The sequence below is a fragment of the Lissotriton vulgaris genome, chromosome 8 (assembly GCF_964263255.1).
Source record: "Lissotriton vulgaris chromosome 8, aLisVul1.2, whole genome shotgun sequence".
NCBI classification, from domain to species: domain Eukaryota; kingdom Metazoa; phylum Chordata; class Amphibia; order Caudata; family Salamandridae; genus Lissotriton; species Lissotriton vulgaris.
The window spans coordinates 760,715,616-760,743,368 of NC_141696.1; positions in this window are offsets into that span (position 1 = coordinate 760,715,616).

Genomic DNA, 27,753 nt, shown 5'->3' on the forward strand with positions numbered 1-27,753 from the left:
TGGTGGTGGTGGGTCGTCGTTCTCTTGAAGGTGAAGTGGACGCAGCTGTGGTCCGTCCATTGGAGCTCTGTGGCGTGGCTGAAGTCGATGTCTGTGCTGGAAGAGAAGACTGCGTCGAGAGTGTGTCCTGCGAGGTGGGTGGGGGTGGACACCAGTTGCTTGAGTCCCAAGTTGGCGAGGTTGTCGAGCAGGGTGCTGGTGTTGCGGTCGTTGTTGTTCTCTAGGTGGAAGTTGAGGTCTCCCAGGAGGATGTAGTCAGCGGAGGGGAGGGCATGCGGGCTGACTAAGTCGGCGATGTCCTCGCTGAATTGTGTGCGTGGTCCAGGGGGTCGGTAGATCAGGGTGCCTCTGAGGGTGGTGTTCGGGTTGGTGTGGATCTGGAAATGCAGGTGTTCGGCGCTGGTCAGGGTGTTGTCAGTGCTGGTCGTGAGACGGATGATGTTCCTGTGGATGATGGCGATGCCTCCTCCCATCTGGTTGGCGTTTCGGTCCCTCCGGACGATAGATATGTGCTCCAGATTAGGGGCCAAAAATGCTTCTCATGATTTAAATCCCATATCTAGGTTCTGTTTTAGTTATTCAAAGAAGTATCATTCTGCTTCTCTTTTTTTAGCCCCCTAAACTATCTCTAATGTCTCTTCTCATTATCATGCTATTGCTTTTTCAGATCACCCTGTGATTTCATTAAGATTTTCTACATTTTGTCCCAGAGGAATGAGGAGATAAGTTATGTATAAGTCACTGCTGACCCAGGACTCATATAGTCACTCTCTATTTATAGAGATAGAGCATTTTTTCTAACTAATGCCCATACAGTGGAGGATCCCATTGTTTGGGAAGCTTTTAACACCACATTTCTGGGTACTGTGATGTCCCTAATGGCCTTTCAAAAGAAGAAAGATCAAGAAGGCAGAAAAAATTGCAAAGTGAAACTGATATTGTGAAGTTTCCACAAAGCCGTCCTCCGACTGCTTCCATTTATGGCAGGAAAAGAGAGAATCTCAGAAGGAGTTCTTTCTAGAGAGGGAAATCCTTAACCCCTTCCCTGCTGAGTACATTCCCCCGCTGTGCTGGGGGGAGGGGGGGCGCGCGCAGCGGCCCCATGCTCATGACGAGCTCAGCTCGTCATGAGCTACAGCGCTCCTGTGCTTGTGACGAGCTCAGCTCGTCACGGCCAAACCCGTTTCTTTAGAACGTTCAGCACAGCAGGGGAATTAGCCCAGCGTGCGAGCGTTCTAAAGGCCATGACGAGCTGAGCTCGTCATGAGCACCAGAGCACTGTAGCTCATGACGAGCTGAGCTCGTCATGAGCATGCAAGGGGTTAATAGCCAAGCTTATAGCTTATAATTGCCAGGTGTATGAAGAAGGTGAGAAAAGTAGTAATTTCTTCACCTGGATGATCAAAAAGAAAACCAATTGAAATGTAATTACTGGTATGAGGGATCCTGTTATGAAAGAGATAGAAAGGGATAATATAGAAAGATTGGGAAAATATTTTTGCATCATTATGAATCCATTTATAAGGCGGATATTGGCTTATGGGATGCAACCCTGGCTGACAAGTTTTATGCAGAAAGTTTATCTTCCAGAATTAAGCAGTGAGGCTGCGGCTATATTAATATAACCAATCACCCCCCCTGATATTAAGGCGATGATAAAGGAGCTACCGGGCTCTAAGGCCCCGGGGGAAGATGGTGTTGGGACCAAATTATACAGACATTTCTGAGGTTTATTAGCTGCTTCCCTCACTGCTCCCCTCACTGACTTGTTCAATTTCATTCATGTAAGAGGTGCTATTCCACCCTCATTTAAGAAATGAATTTTAGAAAATTTTGTAAAGCTAAGGAAGGATGATTAGGCCACTGCTTTGTATAGGCCCACCACATTTTTAATCACTGATTATAAGCTCTTTATGAAAACTTTACCAATGTGGTAATGATGTCACTGATTCACCCCTATCAGTGTGGTTTTATAAAGACACGTAGACTGAGAAACAATGCCTATTATTTTTTGGAAATTATCGATCTGGTTACCACTGATAACAACCCATGGTCGGTATTCTGCTAGATTCAGAAAAGGCTTTTGGCCTTGTGAGCTGGGAATTTTTGTCAAAAAGTTTGGAGAATTGTAATTTTCTGTCCCAGCTCTTGTGGTCAATAGCCAGATTATATAAAGATATGTCAGCCCAAATAATAATAAATGGCCCTGGCGTGAGTATGGTGTTGCTCAGCCTGGGGACATGCCAGAGTTGTCCCCTTTCTCCAACTTTATTTGCTTTATTTATAGAACCCCTTGCCCGATATATATGATCACACAGGTGCCTCCATTCCTATTTTGGGGTGCAGCAAAAATAAAGCTATATACAGCTGACGTGCCTTTATATTTACATCCAGATAGATTGAATATAGAGAAAGCTATGCAAGCAATCCAGTGGTACGCCAGCTTGGGGGGATATAAAATCCATGCATTAAAAACTGTGTCATTGTTGCTTAATAACTCTACCTAGATTTTATCCCTGGATGTTAGGCAAAACAATCGCACCCTAAAAGATAACTAGCAATATTTTATTCTGATATTGGCCCCATAATTGGGCAGATATTGCTCTTTTATTATTTCCTTTATTACATGTTTTTTTTTTTTTTTTAAACCTTTATTTGGAGACAATCAAGGACAAAGGAAGTGCATACACAATACATACAGTCGCATATGGCCATCACAGTGGTATGTCAGATTCGAAAAAATGTGATGAATCAAGTACAGGAGAACAAATCAGTACATACATATAACCACATCGAAATGTACTATGCATATAAGAAAGCAATGATCCAGTTTGCACAGACAAGCTAGTAATACAATACATAATGGTCATCCTCTATGAGTGCTCGGAGAATCAGATAGAAGGGCCAGGAGGAAAAAAAATAAAATAAAATAAACCAAATAACAGAAAATCCTGACATTGGTATGACCTCAATCCCCACCCATCCACTTGCCATAGGAGGAGGCACAGTTCCCAAAATCTCGCAGTAAGAGGAAGCAGCCCAGCCTCTCCCCCGACATTCGAGGATCAACAGGTGTAAAATGAAAATCCAGCCCACCATGCTACCATCAGCCAACCCCAACGCGGTCCTCATGTTCAGAATCAGAATCCTGCACAGCTCTAGTTAGGAGATACACCTGGAGCGGACTCCAAAAGTCCTTCGGCCTGCACCTGACAGGCATCAATTCAGAGTAGATAATATATTGGTCCTGACAGTATATGAGGTCAGTCAACCAATCCTGGAATCGCGGTACCCTGCCACGACCCCAGCAACAAGCAACCCTTCGTTTAGCCAACAGCAAGGCCACGTCAACAAATCTACGGTGAGAGGCAGGCACGTCCTTAGAATAACTCAGCAACATCACCAAGGGGTCCAATGCCACCCCTTCCTCCGCCATAATCTGCAGGGCTTCGTGGACCTGAATCCAATATTCCAGCACCCCCGCACAATTCCAAGCCAAGTGCAGAAAGTCTGCACGACACCTAGCACATCTGTCATCCTCCGCTAAATGAAACCGAAGTTTCCTCGCCGGGGTGTAATAGTACCTCTGAACAAATTTGTAATTGATAATTTTAAGCCGACAACTGGAAGAAACATTGGCTGTGAGTCCACAGCAGTACTTCCATTGCTCGTCGGTAATAGGGGCTCCCAATTCAGCGACCCACTGCTCGCGCACCCGATTGGCCGGGACCGAACGCTGTCTGCGAATAGCACCGTATAATTTCGACACCAGGTGTCGCCCATCTGATATCAACAGGACGTGGATGGGGAGGGTAACCTCCGGCTCCGAAGGGAAATCTGGTAACAAGGCCCGCATGCCCTGCCGCAAGCGGACAAAGTAGAACAGCTCTAAAGGGGAGCAGGCAGCCACTCCGAAGAAATGAGCCTGCGTACGGAAGGTACCGTCGTGAAACAAGTCACCCCACGAAAGGATACCGAGCCGCCTACACATTCGTTGGAACCCCGTTTCTAGCAGCAGAGACAAATCAGGGTGATAAGACAGAGGCAGGGCCGGCGAATAAAGAAAGGAGACGCCCAGCACTTGAGCCACCCGTTTCCAAGCATCCACCGTGCACGTCACCGTCGTGCGAGGCGTTTCCACATCCGACACCTTGCCCAGTACCATCCCCTCAAGCGGGAGTGGGTGGGCTACCCAATGTTCAGCAGCAATTTGGGGCATAAACGGCGTGGAGCGCATCCAGTGGTAAGCGTAATGCATCTGAGCGCTAAGATAATAAAGCTCAAAGTCAGGGACATAGAAACCGCCATCAGAGTAGGGTAATGTAAGGGTAGCCCAAGCCACCCGCGGCTGCTTGCCCCCCCAGAACAATCGTATGAGCTCGGAACGAAGTCTGCGAAAAAAATAAGCACCAGGATGGTACGGAAGGTTTTGAAAAAGGTACAGAAAGCGAGGCAGAACTACCATCTTGATAAGTGACGCCCTGCCAGCCATGGAGAGAGGCAAGGACATCCATCTAGTGACATCATCTGCAAGTTTACTAATAGCCACTCCATAATTAAGCCGAACCGTCTCTTCTCTATCCAAGGACACGACAATGCCAAGGTATCGCAGCTCCGAATCACACCATTCCAGAGGGTAATCAAGGGGAAACCTAGCTACTGCAGCAGTGAGGGGGAAAAGTTGGGACTTCCGCCAGTTAATATGGACACCGGAGACACCCCCAAAAGCGACCAACTCTCGCAGGAGCGAATTAAGGTTGTTCTCAGGGTCTTTAACATACAGTGTAACATCGTCAGCGTATAAAGAAATACCGACCTGCCGCTGAAGACAATTAAAAGCGCTCTGCTGGTGAAGCTGACGAATCCTGCAGGCCAGCGGCTCAATGGCAATGGCAAATAAGAGGGGCGAGAGGGGGCATCCCTGTCGGGTCCCCCTTGTGAGAGGGAACGAGGGGGACAGCACTCCATTCACCACCACCTTCGCCATCGGATCAGTATATAAGAGCTTGACCCATGAGATGAAGATCCGGGGGAAGCCCATCCGACAAAGAACATCAATAAGATAGCCCCACTCAACTGAGTCAAACGCCTTAGTGGCATCCAGAAAGATAGCGGCAACCGGGACATCAGGAGCAATGGTCGACACAAGCGAAAACAATGTGCGAAGATTGTGGGAGGTAGCACGGCCGGGCACAAACCCCGACTGATCAGGTAGTACAATAACGGGCATGAGCTCGGCAAGTCTCACTGCCAAGACCTTCGCAAGAATTTTGACATCGCAGTTGAGCAATGAAAGGGGCCTATAGGAGCCCACATCCACCGGATCCTTCCCCGGCTTGAGCAGTGACATAATGGCGACCTCCCGCATGGAGCACGGCAGACACCCCTCCTCCAGGGACTCCTCAAACACCTCACGGAGAACAGGGGCCATGGTGTCCACATAACACTTATAAAATTCAGCAGGAAGGCCATCCAGCCCGGCGGCCTTTCCAATATTCAACGACATGATGGCATTCCTGACCTCCTCCACCTCCAGGGGTCTACCTAAGAACGCTCGATGATCATCCGATAGCCAGCAGAGCGCCAGCTCATCAAGAAATCCGCCAAACCGCGTCTCACCAGTCTGCTGTGTCGTGTACAGGTGTGCGTAATGGTCAACAAAAGTACGCTGAATCTCCGCAGTGTCCCGACAGCGAGTGCCATCCGGCGACACCAGCTCCAACACGTCTGACCCATGCCTCGGATGCCTAGTAAGGGCAGCGAGGACCTTACCGGGCCGCTCCCCCTCACAGTATCGCCTCGCCGTCCAGTACTTTCCCCTATATCTAGCCTCTCTAGCAGCCTCCTCTTCATATTCGGAGAGTTTAGTACGGAACTGGACCAGAAGATCGGGATCCGAGTCAACCTGCATCCTGCGTTCTAAATCTCGCAAGTCGGCTTCCAAGCCCTCGAGGGTCCGAACGATGAGCTTGAGGATGCCACAACTTTTAGAAATAGTGACTCCCCGGATCGTAACCTTGAACGCCTCCCATATAACCTCGACGCTTTCAACAGAGCCCTTGTTTCTAGGAAAGAACGCCTCCACCTCCTCACCAAGCTCCTCCTTGAACACCGGGTCAAGCAACGCAGTCGGAAAAAGGCGCCAAGGCGGGCGCGGCCTACGCAGCCCGGGTACGGATAGAACAGCCTTCACCGGACAGTGATCAGAATACGTACGAGCCAGATGTGTAGCCTCACGCAGGCCAGCCACCAACCCTCTAGACAAAAACACATAGTCCAGTCTCGCCCATGAACGAGCATGTGTAGTGTAATGAGTACCCTCCTTAACGGCAGGGTGGGTGTGCCTCCAGCTGTCGATCAACCCAGCCTCCTCCACAATCCCACGCAGTACGTCCCTAGCTTGCACATTATACTGAGGGCTCCCTTCCGATCTATCCGACTGGGCATGAAGTGCAAGATTGAAATCCCCCCCCACACAATGTAAGTGGCATCAACAGCAAGCACATGACCCCACAATGTAACGAAAAAGGTTGGCGTATCGACATTAGGAGCATAGCAATTAACAAACAGTACAGTGTTCTGCCCAAGCTGCCCCCACAATAGCACATAGCGCCCCTCAGAGTCCCCCATAGAACCCAGTTCTTGAAATGCGAGCGACTTTTTAACAAGAATGACAACCCCCGAGCATAAGAAGAATAGGAAGCAAACACCCTGGCCACAGCCCACCTCCCACCAAAGCTGGGGAAAGGGGCGGGTCGCAGATGCGTCTCCTGGAGGAGGGCAACATGAATAGCATGCCTGTCCAGATACTGGATCACACTGCGACATTTCCTGGCATCATTAAGTCCCCGTACATTCCATGACACAATCGATATCTGATCTAGAACAGCAGTCGACATTAGCCAGTTTCCGGGCCCCACAGGACCCAGTTAGCAAATACGGACCATCCAACTCCCAGCAACAGCCAGCCACAGGACCAATCCCTAGGGAGCAGTCGTCCACCCGCATACACTACACACACATCCAAGCCATCTCCAACCCCAACTCCCAGAACCACAACACCCCCCCCAACTGAAGCATCCATGCAACAAGCACTCAGCAACCACTACGCGCAGCACGCAGCCAATCCAGCCCAAGCGGCCCGCGCTTAGCACACGTGTTCCTCGTGCAAAGCATTCTCCGCCACGCGGCTGCCAAAGAAAGCGGCCATCTCTTCCGGGCTCAAGGCGGACGGGGGCAAGGGCCCCAGGATCATCTCCGCCGAGATGATAAATGGGCCAGCCTAGGTAGCAGGCACGGAGCCGCGCCTGTGCAGACATCCAATAGCAGCAATCCAACCACTGATCCCCGAAGCCCGGGCGAGCAAGTGCAGTCAGCCTCATCCCCACCCCACCCACCCACCTGATGCCACCCCAACTATCAGGCCATGCGTACCCCCACCCCCCGTTCCCCAACACACAACCAGTCAACCAACAAAGGACTAGATTCCAAATCAAAGATACAAGTGGGGCACACCCTTCGGGGAACCTTCTAGAGGTGCACGATACCACTCCCTCACACCACGCCAGTGTCCGAGCCAGCGGGTCGCAAACGGCCCCAGGCGCAGCGCGGGGGGGGTGGGTGCCCAAAGCGCGACACCAGATAGCACCATCCTGCGGTTCCACACCGACCCCAAAAATCAATACGTACACTCTCACCTCAGACATGACACGACCCACGCACCAACAAAAGATAAAAGCGGATATCACTTAGGCCACCAAAGCGGACAATGAAGTCAGTAGAAGTCATCGTAAAAGACAGACGTCCAGAGTGTTCCATCACCAGTAAAACAGAAACAAAGACCAAAGTCACCACAATCAGGCAACCTCCTCCTCAGCCGCCGAATGTTCATCCTCAGGGTCTCGATCGCCTCCCCGATCTGCAGCCGCTCGTTCGCGCTGGAGGCGCTTTGCAAAATCCTCAGCATGCTGTGGGTTGGTGAAAAAATGTTGCTTAGCCTGGTGCGTCACTCTAAGTTTGGCAGGGTAAAGCAAGGCGTAGTCCACTTGTAGTTCCCGAAGTTTCTTTTTCACCCCCAGAAACTTACAACGCTGGTCCTGCACCATCGGTGTGAAGTTGGGGTACATGGTGAAAGACACCCCATCGAAGGAGAGGGCCCGATTAGTGCGGGCAGCTCGGAGGGCTGCGTCCCGGTCACGGTAGTTCAAAAGGCGCGCGATGATGGGGCGCGTAGCGGCCCCAGGGGCCGGCCGAGGCCCCAGCGACCGATGCGATCTCTCAACGATGAACTGGGACGAGAATGCTTCCGCCCCAATGGCGCCCACCAGTAGTCTCTCGACATAAAGTTCCATTTTGCCCCCATTTGTGGACTCCGGCACACCTACAATGCGAACGTTATTGCGCCTACTCCTCGCCTCCAACTCCTCATTCTTAGCGGCAATAACACGCAATATATTGTCCATTCTCGCCAGTTGGGTGGTATGGGTGGCCGCCGTGTCGTCGTGGTCCGAAATGCGCTGTTCCGCCGTTGTCAGGCGCTCCTCATGCACGTCCAGCTTCTGGACGACCGCATCCATGCGCGACGATATCTTGTCCACCTTGTCCACTATCGTGGCAAACCCCTGCCTCATCTCCTGCATCATCTGGGTAAAGTCCGGTGGTGGTGGCTGCGGCACATTATCAGCGACAGGCGGGGGGGGGGAGACCTCGAAGTCCCAGCATCTTGGAGCAACCGCGTACCCCTCCTAGCTCCTCCAGAGTCAAAGGACAACTTGGGTTGCTTAGTGTCCGGCTTCCCCATGATGGTGTGCTAGTAACACAGCAGGGGACCGGGGCAAGTAAGAAGTAGGATGTAGGCCGGTCACAGGGCACGGACAGCAGCCGAGTTCGTGGGGGCACGAGCAGGCCAGCGCGCCCCGCCACTCCCAACGACGACAAAAAATGGCCGTCCCCGCACCCAGGCCCGAGAAGCGAACTCCCAGGTAGCCAGAAGGAGATCCGCTATGCCTCCGTGAGCAATGGGATCTGGGCAGGCAGATGTAGGAGCCAAGAGATCAGTCCGATAGCAAAGAAGTAGCAACCCGCCTGCCCAGCCAGCGAGCAGGCCCGTTGGAGAGGGGCAGAGCAGGGCCTACACCCCACGTGCAGAGCCACGGGCTGGCATGAATGATGACCCCGGGCCGAGGGGCACCAGACCTCCAGAGCGCAAGTCGGGGAAACTTGAAATCCTCGTAACTTCGGCCAGCAACCTCCGATCGGCCCAGGAGTTGTACCGTGGGTGGTCAGTCGATATCCCAGTAGATCTATAGGGTCAGATCAGGGCGCATCGATGGTAATCAGGATCCCTAGACGGATAATAGCTCCGGGCAGCAGGAGCCTCACGACAGTGCGGCCATTCTGCAGTGCGCCCTCTAGCGCCCCCCCCTCCTTTATTACATGTTCCCTGCTAATTATTGGAAGGCTTCTTTCATAAATTGAAGAGTAGTTTTTCGTAATTTGTATGGGGCAGTAAATCCCCCCAAGTTATTTTTAAAATACTCAGCTGCCTACCTCTTCCTTGTCTTAGGACCCATTATCTTGCGTCCATTTCCCTACAGCTGCATCAGTTTTGTATGCAGGGATCACAGTTCGATAATTCTTTGGCGATATATATTTTAGATTGCTTCAAGATTTCCAGCTTGCTGAGTGCCATCCATAATCCTTAGAGGCCACAGAATGCCAGGTTTAAGACCTTGCTGATTTTAAGAAAAAAAACTAAAATAAAATTAAAAAAAAGCACCATCAGGATTCAAGCAAGCCGGGCCGAAGACGGCTGAAATGCCAGAAACCGGTCCCCGGAAGCTTGTTTCCTTCCCAGTGAAAGAATTGGCTTGGTAGTTTGGTTTGCCCTGTTCCCATGATGCACTGGGCCAGGGACAGACTAATTTGCATATAGCCAGGTTCTGAGCTGGGATGGTGCAGTGAGCTCAAAAACGGTGTTGGATTAAGCCCTGATCTCCTGACTGGGTGAGAGTATGCTGCTTTATTCAGAAACTCTGTCCATCACCACCCCCTGTTGTTTAATTATTTTGTCCACCATAAGCGTGGAAGGGTATACTCAGACGTGAGTCCCTTGCTCATTGCACCATCAGGATTCAAGCAGGCCGGGCCGAAGACGGCTGAAATGCCAGAAACCGGTCACCGGAAGCTTGTTTCCTTCCCAGTGAAAGAATTGGCTTGGTAGTTTGGTTTGCCCTGTTCCCATGATGCACTGGGCCAGGGACAGACTAATTTGCATATAGCCAGGTTCTGAGCTGGGATGGTGCAGTGAGCTAAAAAACGGTGTTGGATTAAGCCCTGATCTCTTGACTGGGTGAGAGTATGCTGCTTAATTCAGAAACTCTGTCCATCACCACCCCCTGTTGTTTAATTATTTTGTCCACCATAAGCGTGGAAGGGTATACTCAGACGTGAGTCCCTTGCTCATTGCACCATCAGGATTCAAGCAGGCCGGGCCGAAGACGGCTGAAATGCCAGAAACCGGTCACAGGAAGCTTGTTTCCTTCCCAGTGAAAGAATTGGCTTGGTAGTTTGGTTTGCCCTGTTCCAATGATGCACTGGGCCAGGGACAGACTAATTTGCATATAGCCAGGTTCTGAGCTGGGATGGTGCAGTGAGCTAAAACACAGTGTTGGATTAAGCCCTGATCTCTTGACTGGGTGAGAGTATTCTGCTTAATTCAGAAACTCTGTCCATCACCACCCCCTGTTGTTTCATTATTTTGTCCACCATAAGCGTGGAAGGGTATACTCAGATGCGAGCCCCTTGCTCATTGCACCATCAGCATTTAAGCAAGCCGGGCCGAAGACGGCTGAAATGCCAGAAACCGGTCCCCGGAAGCTTGTTTCCTTCCCAGTGAAAGAATTGGCTTGGTAGTTTGGTTTGCCCTGTTCCCATGATGCACTGGGCCAGGAACAGACTAATTAGCATATAGCCAGTTTCTGAGCTGGGATGGTGCAGTGAGCTAAAAAACGGTGTTGGATTAAGCCCTGATCTCTTGACTGGGTGAGAGTATTCTGCTTAATTCAGAAACTCTGTACATCACCACCCCCTGTTGTTTAATTATTTTGTCCGCCATAAGCATGGAAGGGTATACTTAGACGTGAGTCCCTTGCTCATTGCCCCATCAGGATTCAAGCAAGCCGGGCCGAAGACGGCTGAAATGCCAGAAACCGGTCCCCGGAAGCTTGTTTCCTTCCCAGTGAAAGAATTGGCTGGGTAGTTTGGTTTGCCCTGTTCCCATGATGCACTGGGCCAGGGACAGACTAATTTGCATATAGCCAGGTTCTGAGCTGGGATGGTGCAGTGAGCTAAAAAACGGTGTTGGATTAAGCCCTGATCTCTTGACTGGGTGAGAGTATTCTGCTTAATTCAGAAACTCTGTCCATCACCACCCCCTGTTGTTTAATTATTATTATTTTTTTTGCTGATTTTAAGGACTATGAAGTTAAGATTGTTTTGCAAATTCGAGATACCCTTGGTTCATGCTGCTACCCCTTTATCTTGCTGCTCCCTGTTTTCAGCCAGTGGTCAGCAAGAAGTGGGCAACGTGGGCAAAGCTTCCCATTTATATATATTGGGAATGTGTGGTATTGGGTAGAGTAAATAGGCACAGTGAGGTTTATTCCTGCAGCCCTGCACAACTAGCTATCTTGAGTTTTCTCTATTGACAGATGGTCTCTATCTCAATACTCTCCCACTGTGGGATGTGTATCACTCTGCAGGGCTGGCTGAGAAACTTCTCTGGCCACAGAATGTGAATGACTCTTTCAGCCTCTGGGATGAGCAGCTTTGTCTGGAGAACGCCCCCCCCCCCCGAATTTCTGGATTAAATGGCGCAAAAGTACACAGATTGAGATTGGTGCTGAGAGTTGCTCAAAGTGCTTTAACAATGGATTTACGCTGTTGCGGGGGCTAATTTTCATAGGATGATGCTTTTTAATACCTGGATAATAGATTACACCCAGAAAGGCTCAATAGAATGTTTCTTACAGCCACAGGAAAGTGTACAGGATGTAAAGGAGTGGGAGATTTGGGGCAAATGTTTATGACCTGTAAAGCCATTTCCTCATTTTGGTTGCATATTTTGGAATGCATTTCATCCAGGTTCGTCTACAAGGCCAAACCCACAGCCAGTTCAATTCTGCTTGGCCTCACTATTGCCCCACATGTTGAGAAAGAGTGCCCCCAATTTATCTATAGCTCTGTCCTGGTAACTCGGTCTATTTTCACCAGTCACTGGAAGTCCATATTGAAACCCACATTCAAGGAATTAATGAAGAAAATAAGAAATTGGTATGCTGTTATATACATTTCTATAGCCCAACGGTTACCCGGGGGTGTCCTGGCACTAGCTACTACCCTCTGAGCACAGATTATTACGGAGATACTACGCATTAAAAAGACAGGTTTTCAGTACTTTCCTGAATGCCAAGAAGTTAGTGGCATTCCTAAGATGGCAGGGAAGGTCATTCCAGACCTTTGCTGCGCAAGTGATTAAGCTTTTCCCTCCCCACATACCTTTTTTGATGGGGGTACTGTCACCAGCTTAGCTCCTAGTCAGCACAGGGTTCTTTTAGGAGTACACCATTGAAACCGCTGTTTCAGGTATTCGAATCCAAGTCCTTGTAGGGCCTTTAAACGATGCATAAAGATTTAAAGTGCCCTTGTTTATTGACTGGTAGCCAATGAAGTCTTTGGAAACCGAAACAAATGTTGTTGTGCCTGTAAGAAGTATTGCTGTCGCATTTTGCAGAATTTGCAGTTTGTTTAAATATCATTCTTGAATATTTAAGTAGAGGCCGTTGCAGTAATCCAACATTGATAAGCTAAGAGATGTAACAACGGTACCAGTATATGAGAACAGTGGTATTTTGACTGCTTGAATTAGTTATTCAGTTACATTCTTATAACAAGCATTTACAATGCAATGGTCTCGGCATTATTAAAGGTAGAGCTATTGGCATTGCTCATGACATTTTTTTTTTTTAAATCATAAATAAATAGCATTGTCATTTACATTGCCAATAGCTTAATCGTTAAATAAATGGCATTGTTATTTACGTCAATAGCTTAATCGCTCGCATATGCATGACCTATTGCATTTACACCCACACAGAGCCTCACACACACACACATACAGAGCCACCCACACAGTCATTCACATAGAGCCACCCACACACACAGATCCAGCCTCACACAAACAGCCACCCACACATAGAACCACCTAAAAAAAAAAAAGCTATCCACACAGAGCCACACACACAACCACACAATCGCAGTCTGTTACTAGAAGTCCCTCTAGAGCCGTTCTCTAGCGCTGGCTGAACCGGGGTGCAGTGTCGCAGTCTGTGACTAGAGGTCCCTGTAGAGCCGTGCTCTAGCGCTGCGTTGACAAATGTGCAGTGTAGCAGTCAGTTCTATTAGGCAAAATATCGCAGACTATTGCAGTGCTTTGTAGTAGTAGTATCCCGCATAATCATTTCTAAATACGTAACATTGGGCGTAGGTTAAGTGCACTTTAGCTTGCTACTTTTAAAGCATGCGATGTTATGTTGTCGTTAACTGATGCACCCGTAGCCTAGTTGTATGCATAGTGCTTGCACATTTGTAACGCTTTAAAACGACTTTAACATACGGCACGTTATATCGTGGCTTAATTGCTGGCTTTAAATCGTGTGAAAGAGACACCCTGTGTTTTCGAATAAGCACTTGTAACAACGCTTTATCAAACCTAAGCCTCGATAGCTAATAAGATACACAATAGCCACTTGTGTGCTCAGCTGCTGATAATTCCCAGCTTTCGCATATACAGAGCCAGGCTCCTGGGCGATGTGAATAGGGTGCAGAATCGCAGTATGTTACTAGAGGTCCCTGTATAAAACCATAATACAGTGCTGGCTGAGCCGGGGTGCAGCGACCATAGGAAATAAATATTATCCTCTAAAACTGGTGTTGATAGAAAAGTAGTTTTTCTGTGGTTTAAATGCGGCAATCCGCTTTGGAAGTTCTACAGGGTGCAGGACTGTTACAATCACGGTTTCATTTTGTGTATAGAGGAACGTGTATATTATTGTGACCAAATATATAAATTATGCCTGTATCTAGTATGTAAAGGGACATGGCATTTCAAAGTGTGTATTCTTATAACAAACCTGTATCCAAACTTTGAACTTTACCAAACAGCCCTAACAGTAGCCCTAGTCCCGAGACTGACTTGTGACTAAGGAGCTTAAAGGATAAAAACTACCACTGATGCCAGATCCCTAGGGTTTACACTGGATCTTGTACCATGTAAATCAATGACTTAAATTTGCATAGGATTGAGTGCTATGTAGAGCTGAAAATGCCATGCCAGATCAAGATGCTACTAAAATTGTTCGACGTTCAGTTTGGGGTTGGAAACAAACCTTGAAGGCTATGCTGCAATCATCGATTCTATGATTTTGGCCCATACAGCATTTAAATGATGCAGTATTTGTGAGAAACTAAAATAATCTCGCTGAAAAGATTACACTATTTGTAGAATTAATGTCCATGAGGAGTTAACATGTCCTCAAGTTTCAGGTAATGCTTCTCAAAAAATTAAAATACTTCGAACTGGACCTACTTAACCTTACAAACATGAGCATAACACTAACAGTGATCACAATAACACAAGCAGTGCCCACCAATCAGAGGCCCCACACTTGGCTCAAGTCTTGTGTACAGGTGAAGCAACCACGCTAAATGAAATTTTGGTGGCCCCTCACTAAATTTCGAAGATTGTGGCTCAATCATTTTGTACTACTCTGCTGTTTACACAGGAATATGCTATGATGTAGTTTACATATTATTTTGTTGGTCTCTGAATTAAATGCTCATCGCTGTTATATTCTGTGATCTGTAAATCAGGAGTTCAATTTCCGAAGGGCCAACTCCTTCCCAGTTTACTAAATTGGTACCATCATATTTGGTGATACGAACACCAATTATTTACACAACTTGTAAAGACCAGAAGAGCATTATAAAATGAAGCAAACATCGATTTATTATGTTTTACAAGAAGTATTTTCTCTGAAATAGATGGTTACCTCTGACAATCAATTGTATTTTCCAAATAATTCCAGTCCATATATGCTTGTCTTCTAGGTTGTTTGGTGCAGCTGTATAAAAGTCGAATGCGAAGGTGACCCGCCAGCACATTTTGAAAACTATTCACAAGCAAATTACAAAGTGACTAATAGCTCATTTCATTATATGCCTACTGAAGTATTAATCTGTAATCTAAGAGGCGTTTAATGTTTTGAACCCAAAATTGTAAAGTTATGTAGGCATTAGGTAATACTTTGCATAATTTTACAGTCAATAGTACATGAATTAAAAAAAAAAAAATCTAGCTTCGCTTAGAGAAGGGGTGAGAGCCTTCTTACATCAGTAAAACAATTAGTATGAGGCAGTTAGCGCTGGTTGCACCACAGCACTTTCTTTTCCTTTACCTTCAGTCATGGTGCACAGCAGGTGCACCGCTGTACAACATGGCTAAACAAAACTTTGACAAAGTCAATAACTCTCGCCTAGTTGAGACCTATTGGCTTTACCACAGTTTTAGTGTTTTCCAATCCCTAGTCACTGCTGCCAGCTTCTGGCTTTTCAGTCATACCATTGCTGCAAAACTCGAAGGTTTAGTAGATTGTTGTGCTCGCAAAACGTTTGAGCATGACAAATCCCTACCTAACAACCAAAGAAGTAAAAACATGCATACATGAAAAAAAAATGAGAGTTGTAAAAATGAGTGAAAACATAATCCAGGTTCTTCTTTATCCTAGAAATTACGCTCAATTATGTGGACCTAACCTTCAATTTTGCCCAGAAATAAAATCGTTATAACCCTTTGTAGCCAGGGGCTTGAAAAGCTGGAAATGAACCCCTTGTTTGAACTGTTGTTCAAGCCTTCGCAACGCTCCCTCTGAACGTCTCATCATTTAGGATGTCATCGGATGAAGTGGCCCTGCTTTAGTTCGTTTTCTGCCTGTAAATGTAACTGGTTGTGGTGGGAACCTCACACTATGCTGTATGGGGGCAAAACATGTATATGAAGTTTCCATATGTGCTGTTGCCATCTGCACAACTAATCTTAGACGTTTTATCCTTCAGTTGAATATGGCCCTTCTATCTCTTCTTCTTAAGGTACTTGTGAACTGAATGAGGTAGCAATGTTGTTGGTTTCTTTTAGTGCATGGAGGCAGTGCATGTGTGTTACCAGCTAGCAGGCTTTATACAGGAATGGGATTGATCTTCGTGTTATGTTTGAGATGTGCCAAAGAGAGATATCGTTTTTACTTTCCACACAGCTCTTTTAAAAATGCAGAGAATCCTAAACAGCACCTTATACTGACTTGAATAGTAAGCTAATGTCGATAACTAAGGGCAGCAGTAAAGCGATTTAGTGGAAAAAAATGAAAAGTGCATCTGGTTGTTCTTGTTTGAAACTTTCACGGACTGCCTTAAATAAAATCATGCTCAGTTAATCCAGCCCGAAAGGTCAAGCTTTGCTACAGTAGGGACGGGGTAATTAAAACAAGCAAGCAACTATGTGGGAGGAGGACAGGGAACGAACAACAACTGCTGAGCGACGACGTGGGGGACGGGGCAATAAAAGGCGAGGAACGACACAGGAGAAGAGCGAGGGGATGGCAAAGCAAGTTGCGAAACAGCAACAATGACATTGTGAAGCAGAAATAATAAGTCCTAAACGAGAGCGGGACGGAGGAGGGCTGCGGGCAGAGGGAAGGGGGCGATTGGCGTGACTAAGGAGAGCTGCGGGCAGAGGAAAGGGGGGGGGGGCGCTTCCTCACAAGGCAGTCTGGTGTCTCATACTAGCGGATCTTTCCTTTGGGCGCGATGTCTCAAATCACAGCCCCAGCCCCCTTACCTGGAATGTGTTTTCGGAACCCCAGTTAGACAGCTGCTTGCAAGTGACCGGACTGTCACTGAACAGTGTTTGCTCCCCGGACTCCACTTCCAGCGGGGGGCAGGAAAAAGACACGGCTGAAGAGCCGGTTCACGGAGCCCCTGCACAAGTAGCGCCTTGACCAACACGGGTCACGGGCTGTGCTAAAGGGTCTCTCGTGCCTGGAGAGGCGCAGAGCTGCGGGACTGGTCTGGGTGGGCATAAGCGGAGGAAGGGATGTGGGTCCGGCGGAGGAAAGAGCGCAGGGAGAGGAGGAGGCTGAGAGAGGAAAGGCGGAAGGAAGGAAACCGAGGCAGGATGCAGCATCGGGACAACGGAGGGTCTGTCTTGTCTGGCGGTCGGGCAGAAATGGCAGCCTCAAGCTTCCGGAATTTTTCGAATTCGGGGGCGTGTTTTGCTGTCCTGAGTGACGGACAACGTCACGAGCTAAAGAACAGCAAAAATGACGCCCCCGAATCCGAAAAAGACGGGGCTTGTTTGGAATGACTCACTTCTCTTCCAATGGCTGGCCTCTGTTTAGGAAGCCAGCCAATGAAAGCGAACGGAGCTGAGAGGCGGGACTAAACTGTCTACTACACAGCATACGATCTACTCCCGGAAATGCTGGCAAGCCAGCATTTCCGGTCCTCGACCGAAAAAAGAATATGGTGGCTGTGTTCTGGGGAAGATGAGTCATTTGGTATGATTAAAAACTGACATGAATCCCTTGTATAGAGTCACTGACATTTTTGTATATTTCAGATATGTATGTTTTCTGCATTTGCACTTTACCTGATGGCTTGGTGCTGGATTACTTGATACTACAATTCACAAGTTTTAGTTAACTGGGGGATGCTGGCTCTTAGGTTATTGTTTCTACTCAAGGGCCACTGAACTGCTTAAAAATGTTTCATGTTTTGCAATGTCACTTTATTCCTGCTATACACTCTGTAACAGGGTGGCATAGGAGTCCCACCTGGCTCAGGTCACTTTAGTAATGGCTGGCCAGATGCTGAAATTGGTTCTGCACTGTCACTTTATTGTTCCAGTTAACTCATTTACTCTGGCAAATTTAAAAATTGAGTCGGAAAAGTCATGAATATGTTAATATGATAATTCGGGGCACCAGATCCAAGAATGTTAATCATATGTTTTACACTGCAATTGCAAAAATGAAGCCAGTGTCTTGGTTCAGGGACCTGTCTTGTGTGTGGGCTATCTACCAGCAGTGTGTAGGTGTAGCCGTACAGAAAGAAAAGAATTTTTCTTTCTTGTTATCCCCTCACTCACCGGAGTTTCCTCACGGTGACATGCTTCATCATCGGGGTCATCCCAGTTCTCTACGAAAAGGGGCGTGCTGCGACTCTCGAGCTACGGAGGAGCACTATGAAGTGAAGGACTATGTGTGGTGAGAGTAAGTGGAGTGGATGTGTGTGTGAGTGTTAAAAATACCGTGCTAGTGGGCCTCAATGTTTTATTCTGCTCCTAGACCGGTATGTTAAAAGTGGGGTTTGTACTGTGGACCAACCAGTAATGTGGGTTGGTTCAGTACCTGGTCAACATGTTTCACGCTACCCCTAGCGTTTCTTCAGGACCATACAGGGACCAGCCCTGTATAATACCACTCCTAAAAAACCTAGATTTAGGATTCAAATATTAAATTAGTGTGAAAAAATATATTTTTATAGTGATTGACGCTGTTCCTACTTGGTACAGGCGTTGTTATGTTCATTGGTGAACCTGTAAAAGATATGAACAGAACAATGTTAAAAATTACTTTGCCCCTTTCTCTGCCGAGATCGGGGTCTTTTAGTCCCTCAGGACGTGCAATTATCCATGCACGTTCGTTCATGCACGTGGTTTATATGGTGTGAGTTTTCATATAGGGACGTGCATTCTTTGGAGTCCGTTGTCTGTCGGCGATTGACACTGGAAGTGAAACTACCGTGAGAAATCGTGTCAGACATACAGAGAGTGACTTTACAGATAACAGTGAATACACAAATCAGGCATACACAAAAGAGAAAAGAAGTCTCGCCAATAATTACATTTGTTGGTGCAATATGGCACATCATGGTCTCATGGGGGGCGGTATCGCCTCGTTGGAAACAATGCTAAAAGGTTATTAAAGGTGTAAAAACAGAGTTAGTATTCTAAAGTATCTACTCTTCAGAGTACGAGTCTCATGTTCCCAAAAAGAGTTCCTAGGTCTGGATGGATATAACTTACTTCCTGATCAGCAATGCCGCATGGTTTTACCTAGCTGCTTCCCCTTGGACCGCATCTTAAGGAATGGTCCGTGGATCTGGGTTTTATAGGTCTTAACTTCCGGTTGGAAGAGACTAGAATGTTGTAGCGGCCATCTTTGGAGGATGTAAATTGACCATAGGTTGGGTCTTTCTACTATTCCCATTTTGTAATAGGCCTAGTCACTAGATTGCATTGTTTACATGGGGATTATTGCAGTTACAAGTGGGGTTTCTCAAAGAGTTCTAGTTCGAGATTTCGAAATGTCATCTGTTCAGGACACCCCATGGTATGTCATCGTTCAATCCTCTGGTATCCGTCTGGAGTTTAAAAACCCAGCGTTGTTCCCGTTCGTGGAGGACTTTCTCAAGATTTTCTCTGTTTTTAACACATTCTAAGACAACCCACCTTAGGTCGTTCGGGGTGTGATTTCTCTCGATGAAGTGGTTGGTCATTCGGGTTGTTGACTTTTTGCAGCGGATATTGCTTCTGTGCTCCACGATCCTGGTGCTTACTTTCCTTGTTGTCATGCCAACATAGTGCAGGTTGCATGTGCATGTGATCAAATATACCACTCCACTTGTGTTGCAGTTAGAGAACTCTTTGAGTTGCCATGTCGAGTTGTTGTTGAAAGTGATTTTCTTGGTTACTGTGGTTAGATGACATACGCTACAGTTGTTACACGGGTAGTGTCCGTTCGGAAGTGGTTGCAATCTGTTCGTGTTTTCTGTTGGTTTTGGTCTCGTGTGTACCAAATAATCCTTCAGATTTCTTCCTCTTCTATGACTAAACATCGGTTTAGGGATGTTTAGTTCTCCACTGTTCAGAATTGTCCAATGTTTATTCACGATCTTGCTCACTTGGTCAGATACTTTGTCGAAAGTCGTGATGCAGATTGGTCTTTCACTGTTTGCAGGTTGTGCTGTTTTCGGTTCCAAGAGAGCATCTCTGTTATTGTTGCTCGCTCTTTTGCATGCCTTTTGTACCATTTTCTTTGGGTAGTTTCTTTGTTGTAATTTTATGCTTAGTTCATCCGCTTGGGATAGGTAATCTGATTTGTAAGAGCAATTTCTTCTAAGTCGGAGAAATTGTCCGAAGGGGAGGTTTTGTTTGAGGTGTCTTGGGTGGAAACTGTTAAAGGTTAGGAGACAGTTTCTGGAGGTAGGTTTGTGATGTGTTGTTGTTATTAACATTCCGTCTTTAGCCCAAATATTCAGATCCAGAAACACCAGATGGCTCCTGCTCATGGTGTTGGTGAATTTCAAGAATGGATCTTGGCCATTTAGCCATTCGCAGAATCTCAATGCCTCTTCTTCATTGCCGTTCCATATCAACAGGATGTCGTCGATATAACGTTTCCAAAGTTTTATGTGGTCCATGTGGGGATTGGTGGCAGTTAGGATTTTCTTTTTCTCTAGTTGATGGACATACAGTCCCGCTATGCTCGGCGCAAAGGTGCTGCCCATACTGGTCCCATGCTGTTGGCGATATAGGGTTTCTTCGAATCGGAAGAAATTTTCTGTGAGCGCTAGCCTGCAACATTCCAGTACCACATGTCTCGGTGCGTGGTATGTCCACTCCTCCTCAAACAGAACTTCTTCCAAGATTTCCAATGTCTCCTTGTGCGGTAAGCTCGTGTAAAGACTCTCCACATCTAGACTTATCAAAATGCTAGATGTGGGGTCAAAGGATGTATCTTTCAAAAGGCATAGTACGTCTTTTGTATCTTTTAGATATGTGTCCGTTTTTTGCACAATGGGACGGAGAAAGGCGTCCGCATATCTTGATAGCGGTTCCAACACAGACCCTATACCAGAGACTATTGGCCTTCCTGGGGGGTCTTCCATGCGTTTATGGATTTTTGGAATTGTGTAAAAGTATGGGATGACTGGTTTAATGTTGACTAAGAATTCGGAAAAGACGTACTATGCCTTTTGAAAGATACATCCTTTGACCCCACATCTAGCATTTTGATAAGTCTAGATGTGGAGAGTCTTTACACGAGCTTACCGCACAAGGAGACATTGGAAATCTTGGAAGAAGTTCTGTTTGAGGAGGAGTGGACATACCACGCACCGAGACATGTGGTACTGGAATGTTGCAGGCTAGCGCTCACAGAAAATTTCTTCCGATTCGAAGAAACCCTATATCGCCGACAGCATGGGACCAGTATGGGCAGCACCTTTGCGCCGAGCATAGCGGGACTGTATGTCCATCAACTAGAGAAAAAGAAAATCCTAACTGCCACCAATCCCCACATGGACCACATAAAACTTTGGAAACGTTATATCGACGACATCCTGTTGATATGGAACGGCAATGAAGAAGAGGCATTGAGATTCTGCGAATGGCTAAATGACCAAGATCCATTCTTGAAATTCACCAACACCATGAGCAGGAGCCATCTGGTGTTTCTGGATCTGAATATTTGGGCTAAAGACGGAATGTTAATAACAACAACACATCACAAACCTACCTCCAGAAACTGTCTCCTAACCTTTAACAGTTTCCACCCAAGACACCTCAAACAAAACCTCCCCTTCGGACAATTTCTCCGACTTAGAAGAAATTGCTCTTACAAATCAGATTACCTATCCCAAGCGGATGAACTAAGCATAAAATTACAACAAAGAAACTACCCAAAGAAAATGGTACAAAAGGCATGCAAAAGAGCGAGCAACAATAACAGAGATGCTCTCTTGGAACCGAAAACAGCACAACCTGCAAACAGTGAAAGACCAATCTGCATCACGACTTTCGACAAAGTATCTGACCAAGTGAGCAAGATCGTGAATAAACATTGGACAATTCTGAACAGTGGAGAACTAAACATCCCTAAACCGATGTTTAGTCATAGAAGAGGAAGAAATCTGAAGGATTATTTGGTACACACGAGACCAAAACCAACAGAAAACACGAACAGATTGCAACCACTTCCGAACGGACACTACCCGTGTAACAACTGTAGCGTATGTCATCTAACCACAGTAACCAAGAAAATCACTTTCAACAACAACTCGACATGGCAACTCAAAGAGTTCTCTAACTGCAACACAAGTGGAGTGGTATATTTGATCACATGCACATGCAACCTGCACTATGTTGGCATGACAACAAGGAAAGTAAGCACCAGGATCGTGGAGCACAGAAGCAATATCCGCTGCAAAAAGTCAACAACCCGAATGACCAACCACTTCATCGAGAGAAATCACACCCCGAACGACCTAAGGTGGGTTGTCTTAGAATGTGTTAAAAACAGAGAAAATCTTGAGAAAGTCCTCCACGAACGGAAACAACGCTGGGTTTTTAAACTCCAGACGGATACCAGAGGATTGAACGATGACATACCATGGGGTGTCCTGAACAGATGACATTTCTAAATCTCGAACTAGAACTCTTTGAGAAACCCCACTTGTAACTGCAATAATCCCCATGTAAACAATGCAATCTAGTGACTAGGCCTATTACAAAATGGGAATAGTAGAAAGACCCAACCTATGGTCAATTTACATCCTCCAAAGATGGCCGCTACAACATTCTAGTCTCTTCCAACCGGAAGTTAAGACCTATAAAACCCAGATCCACGGACCATTCCTTAAGATGCGGTCCAAGGGGAAACAGCTAGGTAAAACCATGCGGCATTGCTGATCAGGAAGTAAGTTATATCCATCCAGACCTAGGAACTCTTTTTGGGAACATGAGACTCGTACTCTGAAGAGTAGATACTTTAGAATACTAACTCTGTTTTTACACCTTTAATAACCTTTTAGCATTGTTTCCAACGAGGCGATACCGCCCCCCATGAGACCATGATGTGCCATATTGCACCAACAAATGTAATTATTGGCGAGACTTCTTTTCTCTTTTGTGTATGCCTGATTTGTGTATTCACTGTTATCTGTAAAGTCACTCTCTGTATGTCTGACACGATTTCTCACGGTAGTTTCACTTCCAGTGTCAATCGCCGACAGACAACGGACTCCAAAGAATGCACGTCCCTATATGAAAACTCACACCATATAAACCACGTGCATGAACGAACGTGCATGGATAATTGCACGTCCTGAGGGACTAAAAGACCCCGATCTCGGCAGAGAAAGGGGCAAAGTAATTTTTAACATTGTTCTGTTCATATCTTTTACAGGTTCACCAATGAACATAACAACGCCTGTACCAAGTAGGAACAGCGTCAATCACTATAAAAATATATTTTTTCACACTAATTTAATATTTGAATCCTAAATCTAGGTTTTTTAGGAGTGGTATTATACAGGGCTGGTCCCTGTATGGTCCTGAAGAAACGCTAGGGGTAGCGTGAAACATGTTGACCAGGTACTGAACCAACCCACATTACTGGTTGGTCCACAGTACAAACCCCACTTTTAACATACCGGTCTAGGAGCAGAATAAAACATTGAGGCCCACTAGCACGGTATTTTTAACACTCACACACACATCCACTCCACTTACTCTCACCACACATAGTCCTTCACTTCATAGTGCTCCTCCGTAGCTCGAGAGTCGCAGCACGCCCCTTTTCGTAGAGAACTGGGATGACCCCGATGATGAAGCATGTCACCGTGAGGAAACTCCGGTGAGTGAGGGGATAACAAGAAAGAAAAATTCTTTTCTTTCTGTACGGCTACACCTACACACTGCTGGTAGATAGCCCACACACAAGACAGGTCCCTGAACCCAGACACTGGCTTCATTTTTGTAACTGTACCTAGGAGGACGACCTGGTCTTGAGCAAACCTCCTTTTCCCTCTACTTTGTTACACTGCAATTGGCCAGTTTGATGCCATTTTAAACAAGCTGTTATCTGCCTGTCTATATCTTTTCTGGTATTGTTTCTGCACTGACACTTTATTGCTCCATACCCTAAGACTGCGGAATATGTGTCAATAAATGTCTCACAAATGAATTTTCATATTGTGAATTCTAAATTGATGCCATTTTTGGATTAGGATAAGTCGTGGCTCTGTGGCAAAGAATTTGATATTTACTGTGTGAAATTGTGGGCATGCCAAATGTTGAGATAATTGTTTGTACTTTATTCCGAACAACCCCAAAAAAAAATCAATGCCAATTCCCAGTTCTTGACTCCTGCAAATTTTGAATTAACTATCATCATCCCTGGTTGATGGGGTAGCATTTTAATAATATTTAACACAGAAACTGTAAGCTAGGAATAATTTAATAGCTAGTTAAATGCAAAAGCTTAAGTCATATCTGAGTTGTTCTGTGCAATGAATAAAGTCAAAACCAAAGAGTCTTGTATAGCGCAGTATATCACCGTTAGGTCTCAAGGCGCTTGCAGACAGATCGACACACCTAGGTTCTTATATCACATCAATTGTGAAACAGCCAAGTTTTTAATTCTCTGCGGTAGCACAGGTTATCTGGAATGGACAAAATGTATGATGGAAGCTTGTTCCAGAAGTAGGGGGCAAGATAGGAAAAAGAGCAGCCACCTTAACGCACTTTTGGAACACAAACCGGATCCTCCTTGCTACGCTTTTAGGATCGTTCCGTTCTTTGAACTACAATCCTCAGGACAACCACGCTAAGAACTACTCTACCCAGAGGGCCACGCACAGAGCATGCGCAGTACGCGCCAACATAAAACGGACCATGGACGCAGAGGACGGCGTCAGATATTCCGTGTTCGTGGTGTCGGAACACAGCGCCTGAGCCTCTGACAAGGTGAGACCTCGCTTCCAGGACTTCTTCTTGGTTACCCGGAGTTAGCGTAGCAGGGGACACAAATGCGCTCTTGTAACGACCGGGTTCTAGACCAGATGGGATCAGCTCCTGAGAGCCTCTCCGACCCAGCCGGAACGTAACCACCTCCCTCCTCAGGACCCATCTATCCAGGCACCTGGGTACCCACCTGAGGATGGGGAACTCGCAATATACAAGCTCATATCATCAGAAACACCACTAAATCTATAGGGATACTAAGAATACTCACTGATTACTAAGGACATCCATGCCCTACACCACACTCATACCTCATAGTCTCGCGACCACATGGGTCCAGACTAATCTACCCTGGGGCAGTTCTGATTATCTACCATTACACAATGATTACCCTCAGTGCTCACTCGACACGCAATCTGGCGTGCCATACACACTGCTCACCCTCAGTGCTCACTCGACACGCAATCCGGCATGCCATTCACACACTGAGCTGCAGCCCCAGTGCTCTCTGTTTATCCGGTCCACAATCCGGCGGTCCTAAACACCGTATCCCCCCGGTGCTCACTCACTTACAATATGATCCACAATCCGGCGGATCTACACACTGACCACAATCAGTGCTCTCACTAACGCCACTTACCAATGACGACCACTTTCCTATGAATACCTTCAGCTCTCTCTCTATGTTGGGAAGTCTCTCTCACTATTCACTAAGGGTTCGCTACTACAATAATATTATGGGATGGCCGAATCACTTAGTGTCAATAATTCCCTAGCTCAAGGGCTCCTCTCTCTCACTAATTATTCAGACTTACCGGATCAGGGGCAGCATCTGTTCTGGCTGTAACATCTGACTAGAAGAAAAGGTTACCTGTGCTTTTGGAATAGTGGACACACACTGTATGCCAGAGTTATTCCCTGATTTAAACGCTCCTATTTCCTTTTGATCCATCAGTTGCTAAAGCATCTGGTTAGAAGAAAGGCTAGCTTTATCATAAGAATAACACATTCACACTAGTTCACTAAGAACTGGGGTATCTTTATTACAATATGGCAATAGAACACATACACAGATCTGCCGGGTCTCTATGACTAACAGGAACTTTAACACACCGCTGAAAGAAAAGGATTAGACATACAGTATGAGGACAAGGTTATCTGCGGGGTCTCTTGATTAACAGGAACTTTAACACACCGCTGAAAGAAAAGGATTAGACATACAATAGAAAGCACTAATATGACAAAAACTGATAGCACCTGATTAGTATGAAGTTTTGCTCTAGCTGTCATCTGGCCTCCTCTCTCGTCTGTGCCTTAGCTCGTCTTAGATTCTCTCCTGCACTCTTGGACACACATCTGCGCTGATTACTTTGCACTGGACTCCTCTCCTCCACGGACTCTCTCCACCTTCCAACTTCAATCTAATGGTTTCTGCCGCTCTGATAGTCGTTCGTTCCACTAGCTTTTTCACTCTGTTTAAATGTCTCTGTGCCAATGTCCAATTAACTCCAGCTGCTCCCACAGATTAATCCACGATATAACTTCAGTCTCTTCTAAAAGGCATTACTTCAGACTCCAGCTATTCACAACTCCTCCTGATAAGTAACTGCTTCTGACTGCTTCCTTCAGTTCCAGCTCACTGACTGTCTGTCTGTCTTCTCTTTGTTCCAAGCATCTTCTGTCTCTTCTCCTCCGGCAACTCCACTCCTCCAACTCTACCAACACTCTCCGCTCCTCCAATTCAACTGATCTAACTGACTCCGCCTCTGCACTTCACTATTATGGAATGCTGTTTCTTCATGGAAAGTTCCAGCCATCAGCCTCCTCCCACCAGGTCCATGCACCAGGCTCCTTGCTCCAGACGCTCCCACAGTGATCAACTGCTTGTTTCGTCTAGAGACCTGAGCCCAGGGACACTTCTTGATTAGATTCGGCTCTGGCCGGTTCTCTCCGGTTCGCTTAGGGTGTACAACAGCTCCAAACCAAAATATTACCTTTTCCCTTAAAGCATCTCATCTCTGCAGGGATAGAAAGCAAAACGGAGTCTCTCTAGTTCTGGGCCTTGTAGGCCTGAGAAGGATGAAATAACCCTTAGCTCTGTCAGAGTACCTACACAAACCATAATATAAAGTCAGGACCACAGGATCCACCCTCTACTATAGGCAAAATATTTAAAAGGCAAAGCCAATAGGCAATAGATGGATTAGAGTAAGAGATCTATCATCATATAAAGCAGCTATCCTCTTCTAGGTCTGGAAGAAAGGGCTTAAAAGAGCCAACACAAGCTAAGAATACATATCCTAGCGTGAGCAAGCTTAAAGTCTTTATCACTCCGAAATAGAGCCAAAAAGCCTGTCAAGACATTTCACCCTTAGACTTTATCTTGCGAACATCTATAAACAACAACATCCTAATAAACAAACATCAACATAATCTATCAACAAAACCAAAAACCAAAAAACTCTCTAAAATGAACGACAACTTAAGGAAATTCCACCTGAAACTTAATGTAGGGGATACAAATCTAACAACCAAATGAAAACAAATCAAAGCACCCTTGACCTGAATGCTGAAACATATAACAACAGAAACCAACCACAGCACCCTCGAACTAAATGTGCCCCAACTTCTAGTGATAACTGATAAAATCTATTGATGTAGGGGCATGTTTGTAGAATGAAAACAGCAAGGGGCCTAAATGGGGCCTACCTACTTTGGTCAAGTTAAGAACTAAATGTACTTCAACTTCTAATGATAACTCATGAAATCCATTGGTGTATGGCCATGTTTGTGGAACGAAAATATCAATGGGCCTAAATGAGGCCTACCAACTT